This window comes from Corylus avellana, chromosome 10, assembly GCF_965113065.1.
Source record: "Corylus avellana chromosome 10, dhCorAvel1.hap1.2, whole genome shotgun sequence".
In the NCBI taxonomy this organism is placed as follows: domain Eukaryota; kingdom Viridiplantae; phylum Streptophyta; class Magnoliopsida; order Fagales; family Betulaceae; genus Corylus; species Corylus avellana.
In genome coordinates, this window is record NC_142499.1 from 8,938,495 (window position 1) to 8,959,815 (window position 21,321).

Genomic DNA, 21,321 nt, shown 5'->3' on the forward strand with positions numbered 1-21,321 from the left:
GGATGCATCATGTGGGGGGACATTTATGTTGAAAAGCGAAGATGAAGCATGGTCTATGTTTGAAAACTTGAGTAACAATTCTCTTCAGCAAGTTTCCGCCAGACGAAGGGCACCAGCACCTAAAGCACTCAAGACAGAGAGTTTGTATGAAGCCGGCCATTCTCCAAACATGGCCAACCAAGTAGTTGAGGCTATCACCAAGAAGCTAGATCAAATTCTGTTGACTGCTGGTTTTGCTCCTAATGCTGCTCACACACACACAGAAGCATGCTCATTCTGTTCCAGTCCTATGCATCATGTAAATAACTGCCCTGTTACTGGAAATTATACTGACATTGCTCATGAGCAGGTTAATGCAGCTTTCTCCAGACCAGGTAATGATCCATACTCCAATACCTACAACTCTGGGTTGAGAAATCATCTAAATTTCTCGTGGAAGAATTCAAGTTCAGGCAACCCAGCCCCAGGGCCACATAATCAAGTTCAATCCAACAGACAGCCCTACCAACCTCATTCCACTTATCGGCCTCCACAGCAGCACTACCAGTCTCCCTCAAAGTCTAATTTTGAGGATCGGATGATAAAAGCAATGAATGAGCTGACCAGGGAGATAAAACAGTCAGTCAAATCTCAAGAGGAAATAGTCAACTCACTTTCCCAATCCATTGCCTAGCTAGAAGCTCAAGTCGGACAACTTGCCAACACCATCAACAGAAGGGACGAAGGAAAGCTTCGAAGTCAGCCGGTGGTAAACCCTAAGGCGCACTACATGGTAGATGAGGGCACTTCATACCATCAGCAAGTTTAAGCCATCACCACCTTGAGAAGCGGTAGAATAGTTGACAATCATGTGGAGGAGAAGAAAGATGAACACACGGAGGTTGCACAAAATCTACAGATAAAAGGAAGCAAGTGAGCAATGAGGCTTCGTCATCAGCAGCATCCACTCTAGAGATCCCATATGAGCCACCGGCCCCTTTCCCAGAATGTCTCAAGGCACCTTCCCACTTTGGGAAACAAGGAGAGAAAATACAAGGAATGATGGAGATGGTCAAACAGGTAAAAATCAATCTCCCCCTTCTTGATGCCATTGCACAAGTGCCTGCCTATGCCAAGTTCCTTAAGACTTGTGTACTCAAAAGCAGAAGACCAGAAACCACATCCCTAAGAAAGTTCTTCTGACTGAGCAAGTGAGTTCCCTGATTAAGCACAACACTCCTCCGAAGTTAAGGGACCCCGAGGCTCCTACAATTTCATGCATCATCGGAAAAAGAGAGATTGATAAGGCACTCTTAGATCTAGGAGCTGTTGTGAATTTACTACCATATTCAGTGTATCAGCAGCTCAGCCTAGGGGAGCTGAAGCCCACCACAGTAATTCTGCAACTAGCTGATCAATCAATTAAGAAGCCTAGAGGGATTGTAGAAGATGTGATCATCTAGGTGGATACATTTTTCTTCCGAGTTGACTTTATAGTGCTGGATACCGAGTCTATGCCCAATCCTGAGAAGCTGGTTCCTGTCATTCTTGGGCGTCCCTTCTTAGCCACAACGAATGCCTGTATCAATTGTCAAACTGGAGTCATGGAGATCTCATTTCGCAATATGAAGGTTCAGTTGAATATCTTTACTGCATTTCAGCATGCTCATGATCAGAATGAGTGTTTCTTTGTGGGCAACATTGAAGAATATGTAGAAGACTCATTACCAAGTCTCTTAACTAAGGATCCAGTGGAAGCTTGCCTGAATTACTTCGACTTTGAAGAATTCAACACCGACCAGTACATGCAAGAGGTCCATGAATTGCTCGAAACAACAGCTAGTGCATATTTTCACCCATGGAGAGTCGTAAAGGAGCCCCTACTTGCGACATCGAGCATTCCTCCTGTTCCATCTCTACTGTCTCCACCGAAGCTTGAGTTGAAGCCCCTGCCCGCAACACTCAAGTATGCATTTCTTCGGTCTAACAACACTCTTCCAATTATCACTGCTTCCAACCTACAAAAAGACCAAGAGGACAGTCTGCTCGCAGTGTTAAAGCAGTACAAGGAGGCCATTGGGTGGACCGTGGCAGATTTGAAAGGCATCGACCCCTCTATCTGTATGCACCGGATCCATGTGGAAGAAGATGCTCAACCTTCTCGTGAGGCACAACACCGGTTGAATCCCAACATGAAGGAGGTAGTGATGAAAGAGGTAGTTAAGTTACTTGATGCAGGCATCATCTACCCTATTTCAGATAGCAAATGGGTGAGCCCCACTCAAGTAATTCCAAAGAAATCTGGCATCACTGTTGTGGAGAATTCTGCTGAAGAGTTGGTTCCACAGCGCACAACCACGGAATGGCGTGTCTGCATCGACTATCAAAAGCTCAATTCTCATACTCAGAAGGATCACTTCCCGCTCCCATTCATTGATCAAATTTTGGAGCGTCTTGCTGGCCAAAGCTATTATTGCTTCTTAGATGGCTACTCCGGGTATAATCAGGTTGCAGTTGATCCTCAAGACCAAGAGAAGACGACATTCACATGTCCATTCGGCACCTTTGCTTACCGACGCATGCCTTTCGGCTTATGCAATGCACCTGCCATATTCCAGAGATGTATGATGTCTATCTTCTCTGACATGGTGGAAAAATTTTGGGAGGTATTTATGGATGATTTTTCTGTTTTTGGATCTTCGTTTGATACCTGTCTCCATAATTTGTCACTTGTGCTTCACCATTGCAAAGAAACTAATCTGATTTTAAGTTGGGAGAAGAGCCATTTCATGGTGCAGGAAGGTATAATTTTGGGCCATATAGTATCCAAAAGAGGTATTAAGGTGGACCAAGCCAAAGTTGAGCTCATTGAAAATCTACCACCACCCACTTCAGTGAAGCAGATCCGTTCTTTCCTAGGGCATGCAAGCCTCTACCCCCGCTTCATTAAAGACTTCAGTAAAATTTTAAGGCCCTTATGTAACTTGCTTGCTAAGGACGCCCCTTTTCACTTTGATGAAGCATGTCATGAGGCATTCCAGAAGCTCCAGTCTCTGTTATCCTTTGCTCCCATCTTGCAGCCTTCTGACTGGTCTTTGCCCTTTGAAATCATGTGTGATGCATCTGACTATGCTGTGGGTGCAGTTTTGGGACAACGGGTAGGCAAGCTTCCCCATGTCATTTATTATGCTAGCAAGACTCTAATGGATGCTCAAGTCAATTACACCACCACTGAGAAAGAATTGCTAGTTGTGGTCTTTGCTCTGGATAAATTCCGCTTATATCTTCTGGGATTAAAGGTTATAATCTTTTCTGATCATGCTGCTCTGCGACATTTGCTAGCCAAGAAGGAAACAAAGCCTCGGTTGATCCGCTGGATACTACTTCTGTAAGAATTCGATATTGAGATTCGGGACAAGAAGGGCACTGAAAACGTTGTTGCTGACCATTTGTCACGAATTTTATTTAAGACACCCTAGCCAGTTCCCGTTCATGACTCTTTCCCAGATGAGCAACTATTGGAAATTACTCTGAGAAATCCGCCGTGGTATGCCGACATTGTCAATTATTTAGCTACAGGTCGGATTCCTTCTCATTGGTTTAAGCAAGATAAGGACCGCTTCTTCAAGCAAGTTTGGTTCTATTATTGGGAAGATCCAGAGTTGTTCAAGTATTGTGCTGATCAGATCATCCGCCGTTGTGTCCCTGAGAGTGAATTTTTCAGCATTCTTACTTTTTGTCATTCTCTAGCTTGTGGAGGACACTTCAGTGCCAAGAAGACAGCAACCAAGGTTCTACAATGCGGATTCACATGGCCCACCTTGTTCAAAGATGCCTATGAATTCTGCCGAGCTTGTGAGAGATGTCAACGCTTAGGAGCTATGTCTCGGAGGGACATGATGCCATTGAACCCCACCCTTATTGTCGAGATTTTTGATGTCTGGGGTATCGACTTCTTGGGACCCTTCCCACCCTTTTGTGGATATGAGTATATTTTGGTAGGCGTGGATTATGTCTCTAAGTGGGTAGAAGCCATTGCCACAAAGACCAATGATCACAAGGTTGTGGTGAAGTTCCTCCAAGCCAACATTTTCAGCAGATTTGGTACTCCTCAGGCTATCATCAGTGATGGAGGTAGACACTTTTGCAATCGGTTTTTCAAGGCCTTGCTCCTCAAGTACTCTGTCACACATAAGGTAGTCACTCCCTACCATCCTCAAACAAGTGGCCAAGTGGAAGTTTCTAACCGGGAGATTAAGCACATTCTGGAGAAGACGGTTAGGCTAGACCGAAAGGATTGGTCCTTGGGCCTCAATGATGCACTATGAGCCTACCGCACAGCTTACAAAACTCCCATTGGAATGTCTCCCTATAGGCTAATCTATGGCAAGGCATGTCACCTCCCTGTGGAATTAGAACACAAGGCTCTTTTGGCAAGCAAACAGTTCAATTGCAACATGCAAGCAGCCGGGCCCCACTGAGAACTTCAGTTGACAGAATTAGAGGAGCTGCAGCAAGATGCCTATGATAGTGCTCGCCTTTATAAGGAGCGGACTAAGGCTTTTCATGACAAACGTATCTTGCCCAAGACATTTGTACCGGACCAGAAGGTATGGCTTTTCAATTCCAAACTCCGGCTTTTTCCTAGGAAGCTTCGCTCCAGATGGGACGGCCCTTTCATAGTCACCTCGGTGTTGCCCCATGGCACCGTCGAGCTGCAGGACCCAAAGGATGGCACTCTATTCAAGGTCAACAGTCAAAGGTTGAAGCCCTGTATTCAGCATTTCGAGCCAGGTACAGACGTGAAATCTGTCAATTTGACGGATCCCGTCTATTTTTCTGATTAGGGCACTGACACTCTGGGCTCGAGCGCACCCACCATGCGCTCGATCCCAGAACATGGGCCTGCGCTCGAGCCCATCCTGCGTGGGATCGAGCGCAGATGCTCTACACTTAGCACACACTTGCACGAGTACGCTTGAGGGCACCTTCATTGCCGCTCGAGCGTACCCTCGCCACTCTACCCCATCCTCTGCGTAAGTGCGATCGAGCGCACACTAGTGCCGCTCGAGCGCACTCGTGCAGAGGTCTCACGTGAAGTTTTTTAGGTCATGACCCCCCCTTCTGTCCCTTATTTCTCCCCCCCTAGTGCCACACCTATTCTTTCCCTCGCACCCACACACCCCATCGTCGCACCCACATACCCCACCACCGAATCTCCCCTGTCACCAATCACCACCCCGTCACCGCCGCACTCCCCTACCACCGCCAAAACACCCAACGCCACCCCCACATTCCCTCTTTCCCCTTCCCCACCCGCTTTTCTCTCCCCCATCCCACCTTTCCCAAAGTCCCCACCGTGCCCCATTTTAGTTCATTTTTTTTTGTGGAAATAGTAGTCTGTGGGTCCACAGACTGCTCTGTGTTGGGTTTTCTCTTTTTTTGCAGGGGGTTGGGCAGCCGTGTAGGGTGGTTCTCTACCACCTTCATTTTGAGGTGCACACCAGGTGCTTGATAGAAGGCCTCAACGAAGCCCAATCATGGTTCAGGCCCCCGCTTCCACATCCCGGTCTTCCCCTGCTCGGGACGCTACCCCCGAGGCCCCATCTCAGCAGTTACCACGCCGTGGGAAGCAACGGAAGCTCATCTTGGAGACATTCTTTGCCGTCGACACCATCTTCCACAGCCTCCAAGGAACCAAGTGGGAGGTCAAAGAATGCAGACGACACGGCCTCACCGCCTTGTTCTAGCCAGTCAGCCCCGTTGCTTACGAATGGCTGGTCCGGGAGTTTTATGCCCATCTCACCTTTGACTGCACTCGGCCGAGCATCCTTTCCTCATCGGTGGCGGGCATGGACATTGAGCTGACACCCGATGACATTGTTGCTGCGTTGCAATGTTCTCATCCTTGCTCATCGGGCATTTTGGCTCGGGATGGTTCCCCTCGGTACTCAGACTTGCCACCCGACCTCACACTGCAATATATTGTGGACGATATTTGCCGCGGCCATTACACCGATGACCTCCGTAACTGCACAAGCAAGGTCCTGCTGCCTTCCCGCCTATGGTTCATAGACTTTGTATTCCAGCAGAATGTGTGTCCCTTCGGCCACAAGACTCAGAGGCGCGGCCCCTTCCTTACGGCCCTCTACGCCTTTCAGAGAGGCTTTTGGATTTCCATCCCCCAGCTCATTTGGGATCAGATACACAAGTTTTGGGTGGGGTGATTGTGAGGCGCACTCAGGGCTCATCTTCATGGGGGCTTCCCTTCCCTTTTCTCCTCACACAGATCCTGCAGACCTGCGGTATTGAGGGTACACCCGTTGATGGGCTGATCTCTGCACACCCCCAGTTTGGCCTGATCCAGTGGAACCAGAGTTATTCCCTCATGCCGAGACACTGTCGGGAGCCTACAGCAACTGAGGTCCTTCGGGAAGCTGATGGGCCTGTACACAATGAGCCAGATGCAGTTGAGCCGGTCAACAGAGAGGGAGCGGCATCGACTGTTACTATCACCATGTCATAGTATGAGTCGCTCTAGAAAGAACTGCAAGAGCTTCGATCTGAGCTTGCTACCCAGAGAGCGGAGGACAGGAGCCGAGCAGATGAACGGTTTGAAGCTCAACAAGAACTGTTGCACGCCATTTTAGCACGGTTGCCACCTGCTCCAAGGGCATCTTCTTCTGCGCCACAGTGACAGGTTAGGTGCCTTTATCCCTTGCACTATTTTATTGTTATTTTCCACACACTGAGGACATTGTGCATTTTAAGTTGAGGGGTGTGGGCATACATATTAATTCTAAGCATGCAATTGATTTTTCTGTTGTGATTTGAAATTCATTGATGGGCTTAATATGACAAACACATGCTCACTTGCTTAAGGAATTAAAATTGTGTTACTTTCATTGGCAGCATGAAATATTACTTGTTTCAATTTGATTTTCACATGCACACCAGTATGTGGTCTGTGGGGCATAAAATCTAGAATCAATACTGTTTGGTTTCAATATTTGGAATAAATTGGGTAACTTATTGGGAAAATGACCTTTGCATAATTCTATACAAAAAAAAAATAATAATAATAAAATAAAAAATAAAATAAAAATCATTTTAAACTTTTCACCAAGTAACTGGGCCTCTTGCTTCATTAAGCAGTGAGTGTTCGCGTCAAAAAGTGAGAAGTTTGGTTTGATTGAAAAAAAAAGGGAAATCATATCTAAAATCCTTAGGTAAACGCGCTTTTATTAAAAACTCCTTGGGTATTTTTTTTCGGAAATTTAGTCCTTGGGTCACTCGAAACTACTAGAAACTCCATACCGTTAATTTTTGCTAACTGCCGTTATTTGAATGAAACGAACCGTTTCACTTAAGTCCACCTAAGTGGAATTTTTGTATCCTACGTGTTCACATTGGACACGTAGGATATAAAACTCACCGTTTTGGACCATCCAAAACGGTGAGTTTGGCTTAAAATTGAGGGCATCTTCTTTGAAACTCTCAAGTTTCATACGGTCAAAATACAAACCATCCGATACACCTCAAGCGGCAACCCACCGATGCAGACGCCACCGATGCAAACCCCGCCGGCGACAGAACCACCGAAGACAGAACCCACCGGCGACAGTACCCACCGTTTTGGACCATCAATTCCGGCGTCACTTTTCCGGCTAGGTTTCCATCAATTCACAATATTTTGAATCGGAAAAATCTGGTTTCGACGAAGGTATTTTTCGAAATTTCTTTGTGGGTTTTGTTGATTGACTGAAATGGAAGCCTTTAATAGTTGTGTTTTGAATTTTTTTTTTTGTGTTGGAAGCTTTTGGTCGAAAACCCATCCCCAACCTTTTTTTTGTCCAACATCTGACGAATATTGCACTTTTGAGCCAATATTATTGTTGATTGGCAGTGGGTGTGGTCCACCTTGGTTGTGGTCCTGGAATGAGACAATTGTTTTTTCGTGTGCACTGGCAAGTTGGTCAAGGGGAATTTTTTCATCTGTATAACTATTTATTTTATTTTTTTGCTTCTCTACTCAAATGGTGGATTGCCGAGGACATGAAAATAGGAATTCTTTGTGCATAGTTTACGCCAGTTTCATCATTCTACAATTGAGCAGTAAATTTTGAATTTTGAATTTTGAATTTTTTTTTTAACCTAATAGTTCATGCCATACTTTTCTATGCATGTCTGTGCTTTTAGGTCCAATATTTTTGCCACCTTTTTAGTTGATGAGAAGAAAGGTCAATGACTGAAAGAAATGTTAATCATATTAGTATTAACATTTGGAAGAAAAGTATTTTTCAATGGAGAAAAAAGTGGTATTATTGTTGGGATATGATAGATTGTGGTTGGTTGGGTTTTGATGACTTTGTAAATTTTTTTAGGGAAGTTTCATCATTCTACAATTGAGCAGTATTATATACGTGGTTGGATGTTACGGCTAATTTCTTCTTATTGCATGTTTGATTACACTACATATTTGCATGTTTGTAGGGAGCCGCCTAGGCTCATATACCATCTCTAGCTACTACACTAACAACTTAGTATTGTTTAGATTACAAATTGAGCAGTACTATTTCTGCAGGGGAATCACATTTTAAACAATGTGATTATCTTTTGTTTAGGGTTTAGGGTACATTTTTTTTTCCCAGTATTGTTTAGATTACAAATTGAAGTGAGAATAATTTTTTGGCAAGCTTGATTTTATTTTTCTTTTATGAGCTTGATTATTCTCTCACATGTCAGTTATATATTGTTAGGTTCATATTATAAGATGAACAGGAGGAAGAAAGATTTCGGAATAGGAGACAATGAAAGCGAATTCTACGATGGGAAGATGAAAAAGGTTTGTGAATTTTATTTAGTGAAACCTATTAGGGAATTGTGATTACTTCTAATAATTGTGGGTTTCATCGTAGAATGAACAGTCAATGTCGTCAGCATCTATAACATCATCAGTGAAAGAGGATATGGAACCTGTGCAGTGTAGGTGCGGACTTACAAGCCAAATTATAACATCCACTACTATAAAAAATCCTGGGAGGCGATTCTATGGGTGTGCTATGTATGACCGTAAAAAGGTATTTGAATTTGGATAATTTGGTTTTACGAAATAGTTATTACTTCGTGCTTGTTCGTAATTATCAGATTTTTTTTGTGTAATTACAGAAAGTTGGCCAATGTCGTGTTTTCCAATGGTATGACGAAGAAACCTGTGCTCGCGGAAGGGAGGTCTTACCTGCACTGTATAAACAAGTTCATTCCCTGAAATGTGAAGTGTCATTACTTAGGGGCAAACTAAAGATCCAAAAATTTTTGTTGGTTTTTTTGTTGGTGATTTGTGTACTGTTGATTTGTCTAAGGTTGATGGGGCATTGAGGCATGGGAATGAGACAATTAGATTATTATCAGTAGAATAGACTATCTAGTTTGTTGTTGTCAAGGATATTGTTTACTGAGCTATGTTGTCCACGTGGATATATGGTTATGGCTTCTATGTAACAATTATGTAAAAATCCTGCTTGTTCGGAATTATCAGGTTGGCTGATTACTTTTATGGAACAACTATTTCCATGCATTAGTTTTATTTGTATGCGGCAATTTATGATTATTTGTATGTTGCTCTTAAGTCTGAAATATTGAACCCTACAGTAGAATTTGCAGGCAGAATTAATTTTATCCATCCACTAATACAATTTGGAATTGGTAATTGCCATGACAAAATTCCAAAATGTAATTCAATAACTAACAGTGCACTTTTAATGCTTCATGAACAACATTGAAGCTAACAAGCACATAAAGTCCCAAAATGAATCCCCCAATTGTTTTTTATATTACAAACATAAAACAAAAAAGCCGACATATCACTTGATTAAGAAATGGGTATGCGGGAAAAAGGCAAAATGAAGAGATCTGATAAGTGATAAATGTGATCATTGCGTGGCACCACTTCCTCGGCTTCGTAGTACACGTGTAGCCCTATGTGTACTACCATGATATGATGGTTCCGCTGCTGCTTCCGCCTGTGGTTCATGTTGGGATCCAAAGAATGCGTTAACAAAAATAATAATTAAGACAAATACCAAAAAAAAAAAAACCGGAAATCAGTGTGAATATTACAAATTAAGCACAAGTATATGAGTTTTTTAAGTACAAAAAAACCGCAGACTAATTTACTAAATTACATCACCAATTTCAGCAAACTTTCAGATATCAGTGGGCAGCTATGGAATCATCGGGAAATAAGAGTTTTCTTAATCATAAAAAAAACTTGGATTTTACTTGTGACTGAGTAGTCCTACGTGTACGTACACTTGGCTGTGATGACCCGTGGGCTTCTGCCTCTGCCTGCGGTTCATGTTGGGATCCAAAAAATGTGTTAAAAAAAAAAGCGGGGGGGGGGGGGGTGGGAAATCATCGTGAAATAAGAGTTTTCTTAATCACAAAAAAACTTCGATTTTACCTGTGACTGAGTAGCCCTACATGTACGTATACTTGGCTGTGATGACCCGTGGGCTTCTGCCTCTGCCTGTGGTTCATGTTGGGATCCAAAAAATGCGTTAAAAAAAAGGGAGGGGGGGGGGGGGGGGAAAGATTATAAAGCATTTCCAAATAATTATTATATTACTTGTACAAACACTTCTATAAATAGAAAACAAAGATTATGAAGCATTTCCAAATAACCTGTGCAACACTGAACTTGCATTGCATATACTAGATTTTTATCCTCCTTAACCTTAAACTTAAAGCACCCTCCCAAACTTCCAACTTAGAGTTAGGTCCCATTATTTATTGATTTTATTTTTTTGATAAGTAGAGTTAGCTTCCATTATAGTATCATCAATGTTTTCTGCAAAAATGCATACACCATCGGACCTTATCCTAAATAGCTCTACTGAGTTCATCCATTACATAAGCAAAGACAAAATCACATCTCAATAACCAGTTTCAAATTAAATGCCGCAACATACCCTTCCAAGAGTAATTAAAATTCCACTGCTTTCAATGTAACTATTTCAGCATAAATATGAAGATTCAACAAGGTCCACAGTATTTTTAGTAGCTCCTTAAAGTATGTAGATGACAAGTCAGCAAGCAGTAATGCTAAATCGTAGACTAATTTACTAAATTACAACACCAATTTCAGCAAACTTTCAGATATTAGTGGGCAGCTATGGAATCATCGAGAAATAAGAGTTTTCTTAATAAAAAAAAAAAAAAGAACTTGAGTTTTACCTGTGACCGAGTAGCCCTACGTGTACGTACACTTCATTGTGATGACCCGTGGGCTTCTTCTTCTGGGTGGGGTTGAGCTTGTGATCCCTACAATAATTTAACCAAACATTCAGACAAATACCAACAATAATTATTATATTACTTGTACAATAATAATTAAGTTAACAAATTTTGGAATATGAACCTTATGTTGTAAAATGTATTTGTTTTACCTCTGCTTGAGCAGCATCTTTTTTCGGCTTATATTTCTTCGGTTTCCACCTCTTCCGGTCCGGGTTCAAAGGTAAATGACAACCTTTATAATTATGCCCTAAACCCCCACAATTTCCACATTTAACGATATATCCACTACGGGTTAGCTTGTAGGGGTTAGTCGGCTCATCTACAGCTTTTCGCCTACTAATCTTTGGTCGACCAGGAGCCCTTCTAATGATAGGTGGCTGGATTTCATCGCATGGATCATCAGCTGGCCATGTCTGTGGACCTTCCATGCCATAAACTCGAGCTGCATATCCTTGCATATACTTGTCCATCTTGTAATAATCATCCAAATAATCCTCTGGTTTTTGTTTATGCATGTAAATTGCAGCACAAGCATGTGAGCAAGGGATCCCACTCACCTGCCATCTTCCACATGTGCATGTGCGATGATCTAACCGGACTAAACGCCGTGGCTCGTATATGTCCTCGATCTCAAACTCCAACTCATTCTGCCACCGACTAATACAATTCCTTGCATCAATTTTTGACCTCTCCAATTTTTTCTGGATCTTTGGGCATATTGTGTACTGCATCGACCGGATTCCATTCCTTTTCTGCTGGAAGCGTGCCATTATTTGTAGACGAATTTCTTCAAGCATAGTCAGTATAGGCTTAATTCTAGCTTCCTTAATCCACGCGTTAAAGCTCTCAGCCAAGTTGTTTAATAACATATCACTTTTGGTTTGGCAGTTGAAAGCATGTTTGGACCATGATGCCTTAGGTACACCACTATGGTAATCGTGTGCACCTTTCTCCATTGACAATATATTCTGCATGTGATGGTTAAACGCATAAACATTGGCTGCACGTGCAGCCCCCCACAACTCATCCTTCATAGCTTTCCCTGTGTAGCCTTTCGCTTTGAGGTTCGCATGTAGGTCCCGAACACAAAAGCGATGCTCAGCGTGTGGCAACACAGCCTCAACTGCAATTCCATGCCCCTATACACATAAATTTATGTTAAATTATATGTAATAACATAAAGGAATAAAATAACATAATAAGAACATAAATAGTATTTTACACCAAATACCTTCTGTCTATCAGACATTATAGTCCAACCAAGTCCACCTTCTGGCCCGCATAAGTCCTCCAATAAAATGGCAATAAACCACTGCCATGAATCTCTTGTCTCTGCCTCGGCCACAGCAATTACAATGGGGAACATATCGTCGTTGCCATCCTTGCCTATGGCACACAACAATTGCCCCCCATATTCCCCCTTCAGATGACAAGTATCTAAACAAATTATGGGCCGACAACCATGTCTGAACCCCTTCTTGCATGCATCAAGACAAATATACATCTTCTGAAAGAATGCTCCATCTCTGTGTACAAAAGCACTACTACCAGGGTTGGTGCTAAGTATTGCCATTGCGTATCTCCGTGTGAGGCGATATTGCTTAGAGTGCCTACCAAAAAGTTGATGCAATGCCTCCCTCTTTGCTCTATAGCAACGATCAATAGGAACATCAACATTAAGGTTTCTCTTCACCCTCTGTTTCAATACATATGGTGTCCACGTGGGGTCATCCTTGAAGTCCCTCTTATAAGTACGAACAAGATACTCAACATCGCATCTGGAGTTTTCGTACTGATTACCACAAATATGAACCGGGTAGTACGTCTTAATTTGAAAACAAGTCCTGGTAGCATCAGTAGAGGCATGAATCCTCCATGAGCAATGCTCTAATTTACAGACTGCACTCACCCTACTCGTGTCATTGTGCTTGTAGTTGTAGTCAAACCCTTTCTGCACAGCATGTGTCTTCAGTGCCATCTTGAAGGAACCTGAATCTGCAAATTGATCCCCAAGCTCAAACGTCACTGGAATCTTCAAGTCATGTTTCAGATTGAACTGTCTATACCGCTTCCTTTTTTTTCCAACCTCGCCAGCATCACTTTCTTGCAAACTTGCTAGACCATCACTTTCATCATTAGATTCCCCATCCCCCAAATCGGCTCCTTTATCACCTATGTTAATGTCAACTTTTTCCCACCATTTGGACGTCCCATCCTTCTCTTTATTGACCTCAACAGCATCATAGAAAAGGTCCTCATCCTCGCCATCAGTTGCTTCGAAGTCAGTCAACAGCTCCTTGATAACTTCATCAATATCCTCTTCCACTTTCTTCTTCCGTGGCCTACCACCACGTCCATTTTTTTTTGTACCAGTTTTGGGCACGGTGTCCGCACCAACATTCTGATTGTCTTCCTCATCCTGCAAAACCAGTTGAGCAACCCGTCTTCTTCTTCTTCTGCGTACTGAAAAAAATATATACAAAAATTAAAATAAAAAACCAAAAACAAAAGAATCAACTAATAAAAAAACCATAAATAATTGTGACAACATAAAGTTAGTTGCTGGTGAATATTATTTCTAAAAAAAAATAAAAAATAAAATAAAATAAGAGTCCAACTCAATTTCAATTTGTATGTACCTCCTCGGCTGGTGGTCGGTTCCCCGCTTGGTTTCTTGGATGGCGTAACAGAACGGGCAGCCTTAGTTTTAACTCGTGGGCTTTTGAAATGTCTTGATTGAGAATTTCCACCTTCTTCACCTTGTCTTTGTACATCTCCATCTTCACGTGCAGCATTAGGTATGTCCTCCATCCCTAAAAGAAACAATCAAATTTGTTGTTAGTCATTCGGGAAGGGAAGGCTAAGTGCTCTCATGATATATTATTTGAAAAAACAATTAAGTTAACAAATAAGAAATAAGTATACTACCTTCAGCCCAAGTTATTTCATCCACCCCGTCACCTTCTCCATCTCCATCATGAAGGGGAAGCCTAGGTATCTCACCCACCCCGCCACCACCTTCTCCATGTTGTCCTTCAACAGCTTCAAGAAATAAATGCTCCTCTACCATTATAGCACTGTCCACCATATGTTCAACATATAAATAAACATCTTGTGATCTGTACTCAGCCATAATATTTACAAAATCTACAACGTCTGCATTACTATTTAAAGATATCACTTGATTATGTGGACTATCACCGACATTATACCAACATCTAACGTCGCTCATGTATCCTAAGTCACGAACCAACTCTTTGACTTCCCACATACTAAAATAGTCAACATCATAGCCTTTCACTTCATGGGCGTCGCCACCAACGTATTTAAATGGGGTATGGGTCATTGTCCCACCGTGGTGCATGATTATATTGACAGTCATATCTGTAAACATATAAAAGAGTGTAAGAAAAAATATAAAAGAGTGTAAAAAAAAATATTTGTCGATACAAGATAACACAAAAACAATAATATCTATCTATTGCATGAAATGAAATGATTTATATATATATATTATTAAAAATTATACGTGCATGTTTTGGACTCAAGATGCCCAACTTAAGCTGATTTTGGATGTTAGGTTGACATAGTTGACAACCATTCATTTGGGAAAAAAGGACAAAACATAATAGTAATAAGGAAAATTATATCTAAAATCATTAGGTAAACGCGCTTTTATTAAAAACTCATTGGGTATTTTTTTTTTCGGAAATTTAGTCCTTGGGTCACTCGAAACTACTAGAAACTCTATACCGTTAATTTTTGCTAACTGCCGTTATAGTAATAATAAACATATACTTTTGGACATGCATGTTATAGGTGCAAAGTGCACTTTTTGCCCATTGTTATATGTGAAAAGATCAACAAATGCATACAATACACTCATAAATGGCAACTTCTTCCTTCTTTCTTTCTATAAGAACCATTAACCTATTCAATGCCTTAAATTATGCAAAAATTCATCAATATAGGTAAAAGAGGTAGGTTTAAGTTACATTTGCTACTTAATAACTTTCCATAGGATCAATATTTTGCCAAAGTCACCATTACACTATATTAATATACATGTCCATCATGCTTGCTAAATATTAAGAGAATGGGAGATTAGAAACTGTCTAATCTGAAAATGTTAAAGATAAGGTTTTTTTGAAAAAACAATTTTAAACAAGCTTATAAATAAATAAGTTTTAGATTATAGTAAATCCCACCAGATTGACATAAAATTTAGCATGCACAATAGCATGGAGGGCATGTAATCCAACAAAGTAGTTGAATATAGGTACAATTATATACACTTGTGAGCGTGAGAGATTAAATCCCATATTGGAAAGCTATCACAAGAGGATATAGACAATTCATCCTAGAAGACAGCTCATGAGATAATAAAAGTTTCTGTTTAATGCAAAATGTGGTTGAGGTAACGACGAAAGGAAAAAATTTTTAAATATAAAGAATAGTATATATATATATATATATATATATACCATCTTCAAATTACTATTTCATTGTCAATGTCTCATTCAAATTAAATCCGATATTAAAATAACAGATCAATTAAACACCAAATTTGACTTCTCCAAATTCAGAACATCCATACCCTTCTAGAATGAGCACGGTGAGTTGTATATTGAGCAAATTTTTTTTCTTTTTTTAACAGTATATTGAGCAAGTTGAGTTGTACATTAAATGGAAGGAAATTAAGCCCCACAGAAAAAAAATTGATAGAATCCCTTCTGCCTAACACGACAAAATTCCCCTTGACCAACTTGCCAGTGCACACGAAAAAACAACTGTCTCATTCCAGGACTACAACCAAGGTGGATCACACCCACTGCCAATCAACAATAATATTGGCTCAAAAGTGCAATATTCAACAGATGTTGGACAAAAAAAAGGTTGGGGATAGGGTTTCGACCAAAAGCTTCCAACACAACAAAAAAATTCAAAACACAACTATTAAAGGCTTCCATTTCAGTCAATCAACAAAATCCACAAAGAAATTTCGGAAAATACCTTCGTCGAAACCAGATTTTTCCGATTCAAAATATTGTGAATTAACGGAAACCTAGCCGGAAAAGTGATGCCGGAATTGGTGGTCCAAAACGGTGGGTACTGTCGCCGGTGGGTTCTGTCTCCGGTGGTTTTGTCGCCGGCGGGGTCTGCGTCGGTGGGTTGCCGCTTGGTGTATCAGGTGGTTTGTATTTTGACCGTATGAAACTTGAGGGTTTCAAAAAAGAAGCCCTCAAGTTTAAGCCAAACTCATCGTTTTTGATGGTCCAAAATGGTGAGTTTTATATCCTACGTATCCAATGTGAACACGTAGGATACAAAATTCTACTGAGGTGGACTTAAGTAAAACGGTGCGTTTAACTCAAATAACGGAAGTTAACAAAAATTAACGGTAGGGAGTTTTTTAGTAGTTTCGAGTGACCTAGGGACTAAATTTCCAAAAAAAAAATACCCAGGGAGTTTTTAATAAAAGTGCGTTTACCTAAGGATTTTATATATGATTTCCCAAAAAAAAAACAAAGTAGCTTAGCTTTGTAGCCTTTTTGACCCGAGTTAATGAGTCCTTAGGGGTATCTTTACACCTAATGCCCTAAAACCATCTGGTTTGGGAGTCATTGGCCTAACACTCGATAAATGGGTCAATCAGAAAGCTTAAGGGAGCTAAGTGAGCTAAAAAAAAAAAAGAAAGAGGAAATTGTTGCCTTGGTTGTTTTATCCGATGGGGAGTCCAATGAATTTAGAGTATTGATCCATGCATGATTGAGATTAGTTTTGAAATCCCTTGACTATGTGTTGAGTTCACATACACTAATTGAATTTTGTAATATCTCATAATTGCCATGATTGAAGCTAAGTTGTAATTTCCTGAAATTGTGAAGATGGTGTTTGTTTTATTAAGCCTGTTAATGACTGAGAACCATGATGGTCATGAGATTGCATTCTTAGGAATTACATGGTTAGAAAATGTTTGTGGGTATCATTCCTGGAAAACCCTCACAAGACTTCACTCGTCCTCTAGGGAACTCCTATGGGTTTAAAAGGCTTGTTGCATACGCTAAATGTAACCGTACATCCCGCGAAAGCTGGATTTATCTTTTTGTTTTCAATTTATTTTATGTTTTATATTGCTAAGGGACTAGCAATATGTAAGTTGGGGGGTGTGATAAGCGCCGAATGTTGCACATTCAAGCCCCTTAATTTACATATGTTAATTCCTTAGTATTGTTATTTGTTTGATTTTGTTTTATTTTTATGTTTCAGGTCTTATTTGACAAACCATTGGAAATTGGGCTTAAAAGGACAACAATTTGAGCATACTGGATCTAGGATCGATCGCAGCACCCCTGGGATCGAGCGCACCTGTGCTCGAGCGTTTGCGGCCAAGCTCGAGCGTACATAATCTCGGATCGAGCGCACACGGGCGTACAGTGCACGGCAAGAATCCTTTTCCAGCTTGGGCTTGGTTTTTAGTCTTCCAATTGGACTGGGAGACTGACTTCCGATTTTCTAAGGATTTCTAGGGTTTTAGGGTTTTCCAAATCCCTATAAATAGGGCTTTAAACATTATAAACAGACACACTGCCTCTTAGAGCTAAAATTTCAGTAAATTGTCTATGGAGCTTAGAAGATCATGAGTAGCTAAACCCAAATTGTGGGGTATTGATGTAACCCTTTCCAAGCACAATGGTTTGATTGTATTTAATTTCTAGTCTTTCAATTTATGCATGTTGATTGTATAACCCTGAAGATTGCTACTATTGATTTCTGTTCTTCATATTAAATGCAGTTGTTCTTTAAATTCCAATTCAATATTAGTAAAATTCTTATCTTGTCTTAGAAATTATTTTACTATTATTGAACTCAAATCATTCTTGTTTTCTGTGATTATAAGAATGATGGTTATACAATGGTTCTTAATTGGCACGCAATCAAAAGGGTTAGATAGACTATACCTAGGAAAGACGGACCGTACTACACCCTAGTTTAGTGTAATTTAGGTAGACGGTCCGTGCCAACCGAAAATGGGTTATGCTCTTCTGTTGATTGTATTGATTATTTTTATATGTTTTCTTGTTGAAATTATAACATGCATAGAATGAATTGCTATAATTAAATATGGTTAACCATTGATGTGCGGATTGTGGTGAAGTCAATAGCCTACTCTCTCTCTCATTTATTTATTTCCTTTATTTTCCGTTTATTTTATGCACTTTAAATTCACACAAACAAGTCACTCTCTTTTAATTAAGTTAACTTTTGATCTTTTAATTTTGATAATTAAACTCCTGCAGTCCTTGAGGTTCAACACCCTCAATATAGCCCTATCCTACAGGATTCGTGCTATTGCAAGTGGTAATTTTTATTATTGATATTTTTGGACACAAAAATACCACATCAAGTTTTTCCTTAACTTGTGCCTCAAAAGCTTCTGCTTCTCGCCCATGTCTCTGAAAGCGTCTTTTTTAATTTTCATCATATCTGACCTAGGCATGATGTAGAAGTAATGCTGCATCAATTGAAAACTAGGGTATTAAAGCGCTTGCTGTATAAAATAAATTTAATATACAACTACTACATATCATAAATTCAGAACATCTAATCTACACTTACCATCAATGACTTAAATAAATCCTCATTGCATTGTTCTGGTACATCCTTCCAGTTGTTGGATAGCCTGATAAATGACCAGGTCTTGCAAGTCTTGCCCATCATCCGTCTAAATTTTTTGCCACTTTGTCCTACAGGCTGCCACGCGCCATTATACTCCATGACAACCCTTTTCCCATCAAGAATGTCCCACAACTTGTGCGAGTCATTTACGGTCAACACTTCAAAGTTACCATCGCTATTTTCAATGATGAAGTATATATTAATACACAAATAGTTAAACATATATTATTTGAATTTATGTACTAATTAACTACATGTACCATTATGCGTAAATATGTACATATTTATGGTTCGGAATAGTATACATACATACTTATCGTGCGAACCTAGTTAATAGCCAATACTGGCCAAGCAGGATCATCGTGCGTGTTACCTGTCCCATCATTCATGTCTTCGGTGGCCTGTGTCTCACTATCATCCACAGGTGTGCCGCTGTGTGGTTGCTGATCGAAAAAGCCGTACGGCAATATACTCCTCTGGGTCAATGTGGGTGGCGGGGATGGCAAACGCATGGAGGCCTCAAGGTTGCGAGGACTAGGCTCATATCGAACGAGAATGCTCCACGAGTATTTGAGCTAACTCAGCCGAAGTGCTAGGAATATCGAAGACATAATCGTCTTTCGCAGGGATCTGCCCTTCCACATGCTCCGGAAGTATCGGTCAATACTCTAATTGCTGCTGGAGAAGTATAGCAGCTTCCTGCGACTCACTGTCCGTAAGGCCATAACGCAATCTCGACCCAGAAGATTGTGCCCTCTGATACCCTGGTTGTTTCTGGAGTAGCATAGCAGCTTCCTGCGACTAACTGTCGGTGAGGCCATGGTGCGATCTCGACCCAGAAGAAGCTCCCCTCCGTCCTCTTGACTTCCCCTGAGTACTCATATCAACCTGTGAAATACAGCACGTACCCAATTAGTTATGTGTATAGTGTAAGAAATGTTCACCGTTTATTTGACGAAAAATTGCCAATCAATGCACAAATAAATAACAACAAACTAATAAATGTAAAATATTTAAGTTATATGGAATGACATAAGCCTCGATTGGTGCAAAGCCAGGTCAGACATATTGGATGTCATCATGCGGATCGTATAGCTGATTATTGTTTAAAGTTAGTGGCTTACTCTCGTGATAGTTGCATGATCATCATCAGGCGCTTGACCCTGACCAACGTCTTATACGTTTCTAGGTTTAGTCCTCACCGCACAAGCCCAATTTGGGTTCCTTTCATCTTTGACGTAAAAAAGTTGTTTTACTTGGAAAACTAGTACATACGACTCATCACTAATCAGCTCCCCCTTATGGACAAGCTTTTTGAAGTTGACAAGCGTTATGCCATACTTGTCCACTGTGTATCCTCTGTCTCTTGTGGTGTCCGCCCAATCACACTTGAACATAACATACTTTGTCCTGTCGTAATACTCTACCTCAAGTATTTGAGTTACATTCCCGTAGTATGTTTCGCCATCAATAGTTGGCACGCACATGCCACTATTCTGAGACCTCTTTCCCACATCATGTGTGACAGTGCGAAAGAACTTGCCGTTGACCACATATCTATTATATTGGACTGCTGAGACCATCGGCCCTCTACAATGCATTACTAGTTTGTCACCCATATCCTTCCTGTGTCGATCGTCCGAACAATAAACCTACGAGTCATATACAATGGCGAAGTGTAGTTAGTGCAATGAGAAAACATTATGGAATTTACAAGGTGTGTATGACATTAGTCTTACGTAGTCATGATACCAATGACAAAATTGCTCAAAATGTTGTGTTTCCAACTGATCATCCATCGTTCGCCCCCTGTTTGCAGTTTGTCTTATCGAATCCTTATGCATCCTACATTTTGAAATAAAATCAACTAAATTTAATTCACAACTAACACTGTTGCAGGATATGAGCATGCATATCTTCATTACACAATACTCACGTCCGCAATTGGAGGAAGTCATCTGAGTTAAACAGAATGTAACGGTGAATCTGTGTCAACGTGATTCGGTCGAGGACGACTCGAGTTTCAGCCCCTTTAGGCCCATCCAGGTTTCATTGCGGCCTATTGTGAAATGTCGGTGCGTTCTTTAAATACATCGAACAGAACGTCACTAACTCGGTTGCTATGTAGCCCTCCGCAACGCAGCCCTTAGGAGTCGCTTTATTGCGCACACTAGATTTGAACCCCCCGAGCAAAACTAGTCAATTATTACATCTAATAAATGTTTTTAAATAAATAAATGGCAACGAAATTTTAGTTTTAATTTTTTACGGGAAATGTTACCTCTCTGCCGGATACATTCACCTATACTGTACCGGTCCACCAAGTCGGCATTCACGGACAAGATACACCACAACATGAACCAT

At 40.9% G+C, this 21,321-nt stretch overlaps 1 pseudogene; it reads right to left on the bottom strand.

Annotated features, from left to right (window-relative positions):
* Positions 1–19,625: 19,625 nt before the first annotated feature.
* LOC148583315 (uncharacterized) lies at positions 19,626–21,321 on the bottom strand (annotated as a pseudogene).